This window comes from Coregonus clupeaformis, chromosome 34 (assembly GCF_020615455.1).
Source record: "Coregonus clupeaformis isolate EN_2021a chromosome 34, ASM2061545v1, whole genome shotgun sequence".
Classification (NCBI taxonomy): domain Eukaryota; kingdom Metazoa; phylum Chordata; class Actinopteri; order Salmoniformes; family Salmonidae; genus Coregonus; species Coregonus clupeaformis.
The window spans coordinates 11158715-11169306 of record NC_059225.1 but is presented as its reverse complement, the minus strand read 5'-3'; positions in this window follow the sequence as shown (position 1 = coordinate 11169306).

The window sequence follows — 10592 nt, the reverse complement described above, 5'->3', positions numbered from 1 at the left end:
CACATTTTCTATAGGATTGAGGTCAGGGCTTTGTAATGGCCACTCCAATACCTTGACTTTGTTGTCCTTAAGCCATTTGCCACAACTTTGGAAGTATGCTTGGGGTCATTGTCCATTTGGAAGACCCATTTGCGACCAAGCTTTAACTTCCTGACTGATGTCTTGAGATGTTTCTTCAATATATCCACCTAATACACACTGCACCCCGTCAGTCATCTAGGAAATACACACTGCACCCCGTCAGTCATCTAGGAAATACACACTGCACCCCGTCAGTCATCTAGGAAATACACACTGCACCCCGTCAGTCATCTAGGAAATACACACTGCACCCCGTCAGTCATCTAGGAAATACACACTGCACCCCGTCAGTCATCTAGGAAATACACTGCACCCCGTCAGTCATCTAGGAAATACACACTGCACCCCGTCAGTCATCTAGGAAATACACTGCACCCCGGCAGTCATCTAGGAAATACACACTGCACCCCGTCAGTCATCTAGGAAATACACACTGCACCCCGTCAGTCATCTAGGAAATACACACTGCACCCCGTCAGTCATCTAGGAAATACACACTGCACCCCGTCAGTCATCTAGGAAATATACACTGCACCCCGTCAGTCATCTAGGAAATACACACTGCACCCCGTCAGTCATCTAGGAAATACACACTGCACCCCGTCAGTCATCTAGGAAATACACACTGCACCCCGTCAGTCATCTAGGAAATACACACTGCACCCCGTCAGTCATCTAGGAAATACACACTGCACCCCGTCAGTCATCTAGGAAATACACTGCACCCCCGTCAGTCATCTAGGAAATACACTGCACCCCGTCAGTCATCTAGGAAATACACTGCACCCCGTCAGTCATCTAGGAAATACACTGCACCCGTCAGTCATCTAGAAATACACACTGCACCCCGTCAGTCATCTAGGAAATACACACTGCACCCCGTCAGTCATCTAGGAAATACACACTGCACCCCGTCAGTCATCTAGGAAATACACACTGCACCCCGTCAGTCATCTAGGAAATACACACTGCACCCCGTCAGTCATCTAGGAAATACACTGCACCCCGTCAGTCATCTAGGAAATACACTGCACCCCGTCAGTCATCTAGGAAATACACTGCACCCCATCAGTCATCTAGGAAATACACTGCACCCCGTCAGTCATCTAGGAAATACACACTGCACCCCGTCAGTCATCTAGGAAATACACTGCACCCCGTCAGTCATCTAGGAAATACACACTGCACCCCGTCAGTCATCTAGGAAATACACACTGCACCCCGTCAGTCATCTAGGAAATACACACTGCACCCCGTCAGTCATCTAGGAAATACACACTGCACCCCGTCAGTCATCTAGGAAATACACACTGCACCCCGTCAGTCATCTAGGAAATACACACTGCACCCCGTCAGTCATCTAGGAAATACACTGCACCGCGTCAGTCATCTAGGAAATACACTGGCCTTTGTGCAAACTGGAAAACACATATCCTGAGGCCGCATTTATTGTACCTGGGGACTTTAATAAAGGAGATCTGAGGAAAACGCTACTGAAGTTCTATCAACACATCTCCTGTGCTACTCCCCCTTCCGGGATGGCTACAAGGCCCTCCCCCACCCTCGCTTCGGCAAATCAGATCATGCCTAGGGCTGTTGCGATGCCCATATTACCACCACACCCGCAGTCATGACTGCAGTAAAATTCCACGTGACCATTGAGTCACGGAAATCTCCTTTTATGCCCTCTGGACAACCAAACTTGCTAACGACCATCAGGTCCTAATGGCCTGGTACTCAGGGCTCGATTGTCCCTCAACACTCTGACATCAATGCAATCAAAAGTCAAACATTTATCAAAACAGTAGGACTATCGTACTTTTAAAACTCACCTCACTGTGAAGATCAATTTGAAGAAAGTTCAACAGCAGGTTGAAACAGTGTAAAACATGGTCAACAAAATGGACAGCGCTTTCTAAGGTGATGATTCATTCAAAATCCCCATAAACCTATGACTAAACTATATGTGTATCAGCTCAAGGCCGAAAACCCCCCAAATTAAAATATTGATTGTGCCGTTACACAATACCCAGCCTATCACATATTACACATGGCAGAAAAACAACTAAACTGATTGAAGAGGTCTTTGGTACATCATTGGTCTAGCCTATACGCCAAAATTAAACAGATTCTAGTAATCACCTTTGTTTGTGGACTGTGTTATTATACATACTGGATGGACTGGTTACCTTATGATACGCTCCAAAATGTCTATGCATGAGTCTGGGAGAGAACGTATAGCCCTAGGTGATGCTGTTGGTTCATGGATTGTGCAGGGCTGCTTACAGTTAGCACATTTTTATTTGATTTTGAATAGCCTAGTAATAGAGGTCGAGACAGCAGGTGCGGTAGAGAGAGAGAGAGTTGAAAACAGCAGGTCTGGGACAAGGTAGCACGTCCGGTGAACAGGTCAGGGTTCCATAGCCGCAGGCAGAAGAGTGGAAACTGGAGCAGCAGCACGACCAGGTGGACTGGGGACAGCCAGGAGTCATCAGGCCAGGTAGTCCTGAGGCATGGTCCTAGGGCTCAGGTCCTCCGGGAGGGGAGGGAGAGAGGACCAGGGGGACTGGGGACAGCCAGGAGTCATCAGGCCAGGTAGTCCTGAGGCATGGTCCTAGGGCTCAGGTCCTCCGGGAGGGGAGGGAGGGAGAGAGAATTAGAGGGAGCATACTTAAATTCACACAGGACACCAGATAAGACAGGAGAATTACACCAGATACAGTGGGGAAAAAAAGTATTTAGTCAGCCACCAATTGTGCAAGTTCTCCCACTTAAAAATATGAGAGAGGCCTGTAATTTTCATCATAGGTACACGTCAACTATGACAGACAAATTGCGGAAAAAAAATCCTGAAAATCACATTGTAGTATTTTTAATGAATTTATTTGCAAATTATGGTGGAAAATAAGTATTTGGTCACCTACAAACAAGCAAGATTTCTGGCTCTCACAGACCTGTAACTTTTTCTTTAAGAGGCTCCTCTGTCCTCCACTCGTTACCTGTATTAATGGCACCTGTTTGAACTTGTTATCAGTATAAATGACACCTGTCCACAACCTCAAACAGTCACACTCCAAACTCCACTATGGCCAAGACCAAAGAGCTGTCAAAGGACACCAGAAACAAAATTGTAGACCTGCACCAGGCTGTGAAGACTGAATCTGCAATAGGTAAGCAGCTTGGTTTGAAGAAATCAACTGTGGGAGCAATTATTAGGAAATGGAAGACATACAAGACCACTGATAATCTCCCTCGATCTGGGGCTCCACGCAAGATCTCACCCCGTGGGGTCAAAATGATCACAAGAACGGTGAGCAAAAATCCCAGAACCACACGGGGGGACCTAGTGAATGACCTGCAGAGAGCTGGGACCAAAGTAACAAAGCCTACCATCAGTAACACACTACGCCGCCAGGGACTCAAATCCTGCAGAGCCAGACGTGTCCCCCTGCTTAAGCCAGTACATGTCCAGGCCCGTCTGAAGTTTGCTAGAGTGCATTTGGATGATACAGAAGAGGATTGGGAGAATGTCATATGGTCAGATGAAACCAAAATAGAACTTTTTGGTAAAAACTCAACTCGTCGTGTTTGGAGGACAAAGAATGCTGAGTTGCATCCAAAGAACACCATGCCTACTGTGAAGCATGGGGGTGGAAACATCATGCTTTGGGGCTGTTTTTCTGCAAAGGGACCAGGACGACTGATCCGTGTAAAGGAAAGAATGAATGGGGCCATGTATCGTGAGATTTTGAGTGAAATCCTCCTTCCATCAGCAAGGGCATTGAAGATGAAACGTGGCTGGGTCTTTCAGCATGACAATGATCCCAAACACACCGCCCGGGCAACGAAGGAGTGGCTTCGTAGAAGCATTTCAAGGTCCTGGAGTGGCCTAGCCAGTCTCCAGATCTCAACCCCATAGAAAATCCTTGGAGGGAGTTGAAAGTCCGTGTTGCCCAGCGACAGCCCCAAAACATCACTGCTGTAGAGGAGATCTGCATGGAGGAATGGACCAAAATACCAGCAACAGTGTGTGAAAACCTTGTGAAGACTTACAGAAAACGTTTGACCTGTGTCATTGCCAACAAAGGGTATATAACAAAGTATTGAGAAACTTTTGTTATTGACCAAATACTTATTTTCCACCATAATTTGCAAATAAATTCATAAAAAATCCTACAATGTGATTTTCTGGAATTCTTTTCCTCATTTTGTCTGTCATAGTTGACGTGTACCTATGATGAAAATTACAGGCCTCTCTCATATTTTTAAGTGGGAGAACTTGCACAATTGGTGGCTGACTAAATACTTTTTTCCCCACTGTATAACCAACTGACCCTTGCCCCCCGGCACAGACTATTGCAACATAGATACTGGAGGCGGGGGGGGTGTCGGGGGACACCAACCAGGTAGGATATAACCCCACCCACTTTGCCAAAGCACAGCCCCCACACCACCAGAGGGATGTCAACAGACCACCAACCTACTACCCTGAGACAAGGCTGAGTATAGCCCACCAACCTACTACCCTGAGTCAAGGCTGAGTATAGCCCACCAACCTACTACCCTGAGACAAGGCTGAGTATAGCCCACCAACCTACTACCCTGAGTCAAGGCTGAGTATAGCCCACCAACCTACTACCCTGAGACAAGGCTGAGTATAGCCCACCAACCTACTACCCTGAGACAAGGCTGAGTATAGCCCACCAACCTACTACCCTGAGACAAGGCTGAGTATAGCCCACCAACCTACTACCCTGAGACAAGGCTGAGTATAGCCCACCAACCTACTACCCTGAGACAAGGCTGAGTATAGCCCACCAACCTACTACCCTGAGACAAGGCTGAGTATAGCCCACCAACCTACTACCCTGAGACAAGGCTGAGTATAGCCCACCAACCTACTACCCTGAGACAAGGCTGAGTATAGCCCACCAACCTACTACCCTGAGACAAGGCTGAGTATAGCCCACCAACCTACTACCCTGAGACAAGGCTGAGTATAGCCCACCAACCTACTACCCTGAGACAAGGCTGAGTATAGCCCACCAACCTACTACCCTGAGACAAGGCTGAGTATAGCCCACCAACCTACTACCCTGAGACAAGGCTGAGTATAGCCCACCAACCTACTACCCTGAGACAAGGCTGAGTATAGCCCACCAACCTACTACCCTGAGACAAGGCTGAGTATAGCCCACCAACCTACTACCCTGAGACAAGGCTGAGTATAGCCCACCAACCTACTACCCTGAGACAAGGCTGAGTATAGCCCACCAACCTACTACCCTGAGACAAGGCTGAGTATAGCCCACCAACCTACTACCCTGAGACAAGGCTGAGTATAGCCCACCAACCTACTACCCTGAGACAAGGCTGAGTATAGCCCACCAACCTACTACCCTGAGACAAGGCTGAGTATAGCCCACCAACCTACTACCCTGAGACAAGGCTGAGTATAGCCCACCAACCTACTACCCTGAGACAAGGCTGAGTGTAGCCCACCAACCTACTACACTGAGACAAGGCTGAGTATAGCCCACCAACCTACTACCCTGAGACAAGGCTGAGTATAGCCCACCAACCTACTACACTGAGACAAGGCTGAGTATAGCCCACAAAGATCTCCTCCACCGCATGACCCTGAGGGGGTGCAAAACCAGACAGGAAGATCACGTCTGTGACTCCACCCACTCAAGTGATGCACCCCTCCTAGGGACGGCATGGAAGACCCCTCCTAGGGACGGCATGGAAGACCCCTCCTAGGGACGGCATGGAAGACCCCTCCTAGGGACGGCATGGAAGACCCCTCCTAGGGACGGCATGGAAGACCCCTCCTAGGGACGGCATGGAAAGGACCAGTAAGCCAGTGACTCAGCCCCCGTAATAGGGTCAGAGACAGAGAATCCCAATGGAGAGAGGGGAGCCGGCCAGGCAGAGACAGCAAGGGCGGTTCGTCGCTCCAGTGCCTTTCCGTTCACCTTCGCACCCCTGTGCCAGACTACACTCAATCATAGGACCTACTGAAGAGATGAGTCTTCAGTAAAGACTTAAAGGTCAAGACAGAGTCTGCGTCTCTCACATGGATAGGCAGACCAATCCATAAAAATTGAGCTCTATAGGAGAAAGCCCTGCCTCCAGCTGTTTGCTTAGAAATTCTAGGGACAATAAGGAGGCCTGCGTCTTGTGACCGTAGCGTACGTGTAGGTATGTACGGCAGGACCAAATCAGAGAGATGGGTAGGAGCAAGCCCATGTAATGCTTTGTAGGTTAGCAGTAAAACCTTGAAATCAGCCCTAGCCTGAACACATTATCTTTCACTATACAGAATCTCACCACCGTGCGTTTCCATCTCTCCTCGCTCTCCTTTATTCCTTTCTCGACCGTGCAGATAGAGGGGCTGTCAACAGTTCAGTGAAGTATGTTCCTTTGCGAAAACATGCTACTATCAATGTTCCCGAACAGATTTAACTTGGTTTCCCAAACTAAGCACTGGGTAGCTGCAGGAACAGGGTTGGAGAGCCCATGGCATACAGAGTACTGGGTAGCTGGAGGAACAGGGTTGGAGAGCCCATGGCATACAGAGTACTGGGTAGCTGGGGGAACAGGGTTGGAGAGCCCATGGCATACAGAGTACTGGGTAGCTGGAGGAACAGGGTTGGAGAGCCCATGGCATACAGAGTACTGGGTAGCTGCAGGAACAGGGTTGGAGAGCCCATGGCATACAGAGTACTGGGTAGCTGCAGGAACAGGGTTGGAGAGCCCATGGCATACAGAGTACTGGGTAGCTACAGGAACAGGGTTGGAGAGCCCACGGCATACAGAGTACTGGGTAGATACAGGAACAGGGTTGGAGAGCCCATGGCATACAGAGTACTGGGTAGCTGGAGGAACAGGGTTGGAGAGCCCATGGCATACAGAGTACTGGGTAGCTGGAGGAACAGGGTTGGAGAGCCCATGGCATACAGAGTACTGGGTAGCTGGAGGAACAGGGTTGGAGAGCCCATGGCATACAGAGTACTGGGTAGCTGCAGGAACAGGGTTGGAGAGCCCATGGCATACAGAGTACTGGGTAGCTGGAGGAACAGGGTTGGAGAGCCCATGGTATACAGAGTACTGGGTAGCTACAGGAACAGGGTTGGAGAGCCCACGGCATACAGAGTACTGGGTAGCTGGAGGAACAGGGTTGGAGAGCCCATGGCATACAGAGTACTGGGTAGCTGGAGGAACAGGGTTGGAGAGCCCATGGTATACAGAGTACTGGGTAGCTGCAGGAACAGGGTTGGAGAGCCCATGGTATACAGTTTGGGTGGAATATCACCTGTCGGGCAAAACAAAACAAAACACTGGTTGATGCAGTAGCGACCCGTCATTCAGGGCAGGTGGGGCAGAGCCCTACTCGTTCAGCTAAAATAATAAAATAAAATATACACATATATATATATATATATATATATATATATATATATATATATATATATATATATATATATATATATATATATAATACATACATATATATATATATATATATATATATATATATATATATACACATATACATACACACACACACATATATACAGTGGGGGAAAAAAGTATTTAGTTAGCCACCAATTGTGCAAGTTCTCCCACTTAAAAAGATGAGAGGCCTGTAATTTTCATCATAGGTGCACGTCAACTATGACAGACAAAATGAGGGAAAACAAATCCAGAATATCACATTGTAAGATTTTTAATGAATTTATTAGCAAATTATGGTGGAAAATAAGTATTTGGTCTATAACAAACGTTTCTCAATACTTTGTTATATACCCTTTGTTGGCAATGACACAGGTCAAACGTTTTCTGTAAGTCTTCACAAGGTTTTCACACACTTGCTGGTATTTTGGCCCATTCCTCCATGCAGATCTCCTCTAGAGCAGTGATGTTTTGGGGCTGTCGCTGGGCAACACGGACTTTCAACTCCCTCCAAAGATGTTATATGGGGTTGAGATTTGGAGACTGGCTAGGCCACTCCAGGACCTTGAAATGCTTCTTACGAAGCCACTCCTTCGTTGCCCGGGCGGTGTGTTTGGGATCATTGTCATGCTGAAAGACCCAGCCACATTTCATCTTCAATGCCCTTGCTGATGGAAGGAGGTTTTCACTCAAAATCTCACGATACATGGCCCCATTCATTCTTTCCTTTACACGGATCAGTCGTCCTGGTCCCTTTGCAGAAAAACAGCCCCAAAGCATGATGTTTCCACCCCCATGCTTCACAGTAGGTATGATGTTCTTTGGATGCAACTCAGCATTCGTGCTTCTACACCAGCATTACTAGCTGTTTGGGGTTTTAGGCTGGGTTTCTGTACAGCACTTCGAGATATTAGCTGATGTAAGAAGGGCTATATAAAATAAAATTGATTGAAATTGATTGATTTGTCCTCCAAACACGACGAGTTGAGTTTTTACCAAAAAGTTATATTTTGGTTTCATCTGACCATATGACATTCTCCCAATCCTCTTCTGTATCATCCAAATGCACTCTAGCAAACTTCAGACGGGCCTGGACATGTACTGGCTTAAGCAGGGGGACACGTCTGGCACTGCAGGATTTGAGTCCCTGGCGGCGTAGTGTGTTACTGATGGTAGGCTTTGTTACTTTGGTCCCAGCTCTCTGCAGGTCATTCACTAGGTCCCCCGTGTGGTTCTGGGATTTTTGCTCACCGTTCTTGTGATCATTTTGACCCCCACAGGGTGAGATCTTGCGTGGAGCCCCAGATCGAGGGAGATTATCAGTGGTCTTGTATGTCTTCCATTTCCTAATAATTGCTCCCACAGTTGATTTCTTCAAACCAAGCTGCTTACCTATTGCAGATTCAGTCTTCCCAGCCTGGTGCAGGTCTACAATTTTGTTTCTGGTGTCCTTTGACAGCTCTTTGGTCTTGGCCATAGTGGAGTTTGGAGTGTGACTGTTTGAGGTTGTGGACAGGTGTCTTTTATACTGATAACAAGTTCAAACAGGTGCCATTAATACAGGTAACGAGTGGAGGACAGAGGAGCCTCTTAAAGAAGAAGTTACAGGTCTGTGAGAGCCAGAAATCTTGCTTGTTTGTAGGTGACCAAATACTTATTTTCCACCATAATTTGCTAATAAATTCATTAAAAATCCTACAATGTGATTTTCTGGTATTTTTTTCCTCAATTTGTCTGTCATAGTTGACGTGTACCTATGATGAAAATTACAGGCTTCTCTCATCTTTTTAAGTGGGAGAACTTGCACAATTGGTGGCTAACTAAATACATTTTTTCTCCACTGTACTACCCACCACGTTGACCTGTACGCTCTTGTTCGCTGGTCCTCACTACATATGTCGCCAAACCCACTGGCTCCAGGCCCTCTATAAATCAATGCTAGGCAAATCCCTGCCTTATCTTAGCTCATTGGTCACCATAGCAACACCCACCTGTAGTATGCGCTCCAGCAGGTAAATCTCACTGGTCATCCCCAAAGCCAACACCTCCTTTGGCCGCCATTCCTTCCAGTTCTCTGCTGCCAATGACTGGAACGAACTGCAAAAATCTCTGAAGCTGGAGACACTTATCTCCCTCACTAACTTTAAGCATCAGTTGTCAGAGCACCTTACCGATCACTGCACCTGTACACAGCCCATCTGTAATTAGCCCACCCAACTACCTCATCCACATATTGTTATTTATTTTGCTCATTTGTACCCCAGTATCTCTATTTGCACATCATCTCTTGCACATCTATCATTCCAGTGTTAATAATTGTAATTATTTTGCACTATAGCCTATTTATTGCCTTACCTCCATAACTTACTACATTCGCACACACTGTATATATATTTTCTGTTGTATTTTTTTGACTTTATATTTTGTTTTACCCCATATGTAACTCTGTGTTGTTGTTTTTAATCGCACTGCTTTGCTTTATCTTGGCCAGGTCGCAGTTGTAAATGAACTTGTTCTCAACTGGCTTCCTGGATAAATAAAGGGGAAATAAAATAAATAAATAAAAAATTCTGTAGTGGTGAGGCAGCCAGCGGAAAATACGGAGCGTGGGGTTGGTAATGTTCTTTAGTTGCGCCGTGATTGGCTCAGTGTTGTCACTTATGGGGACACCACATCACCGCATAATCTACGGGGAGAGCTTGAAAATTCAAGCCCCTTGGGTACTGCCATAGAGTTACATTAGAAGTGCCCATTCAAATCACGTTATATCTACCGTAGCTTTGATTGGACTGATCATGTCAACATCATACTTTCAAAATCTTAGCTAGCTGTCATCATCATGAATCAAGTCGACAATCTACTGCCAAATCCTTTTCAATCCTTGTCATTTGAAGACAAATTATGAAGAGTAATTCAAGATAAAATGTATCGTTGCTCATCGGCCATTGGACATAAACATTACACAACAAGTTGGAAATCGCAAGTACAACAATGAGTGGTTTGGAAGGAATCAGTGGCTAACTGCAAGCATTCCAAAGCAATCACTAGCCTGC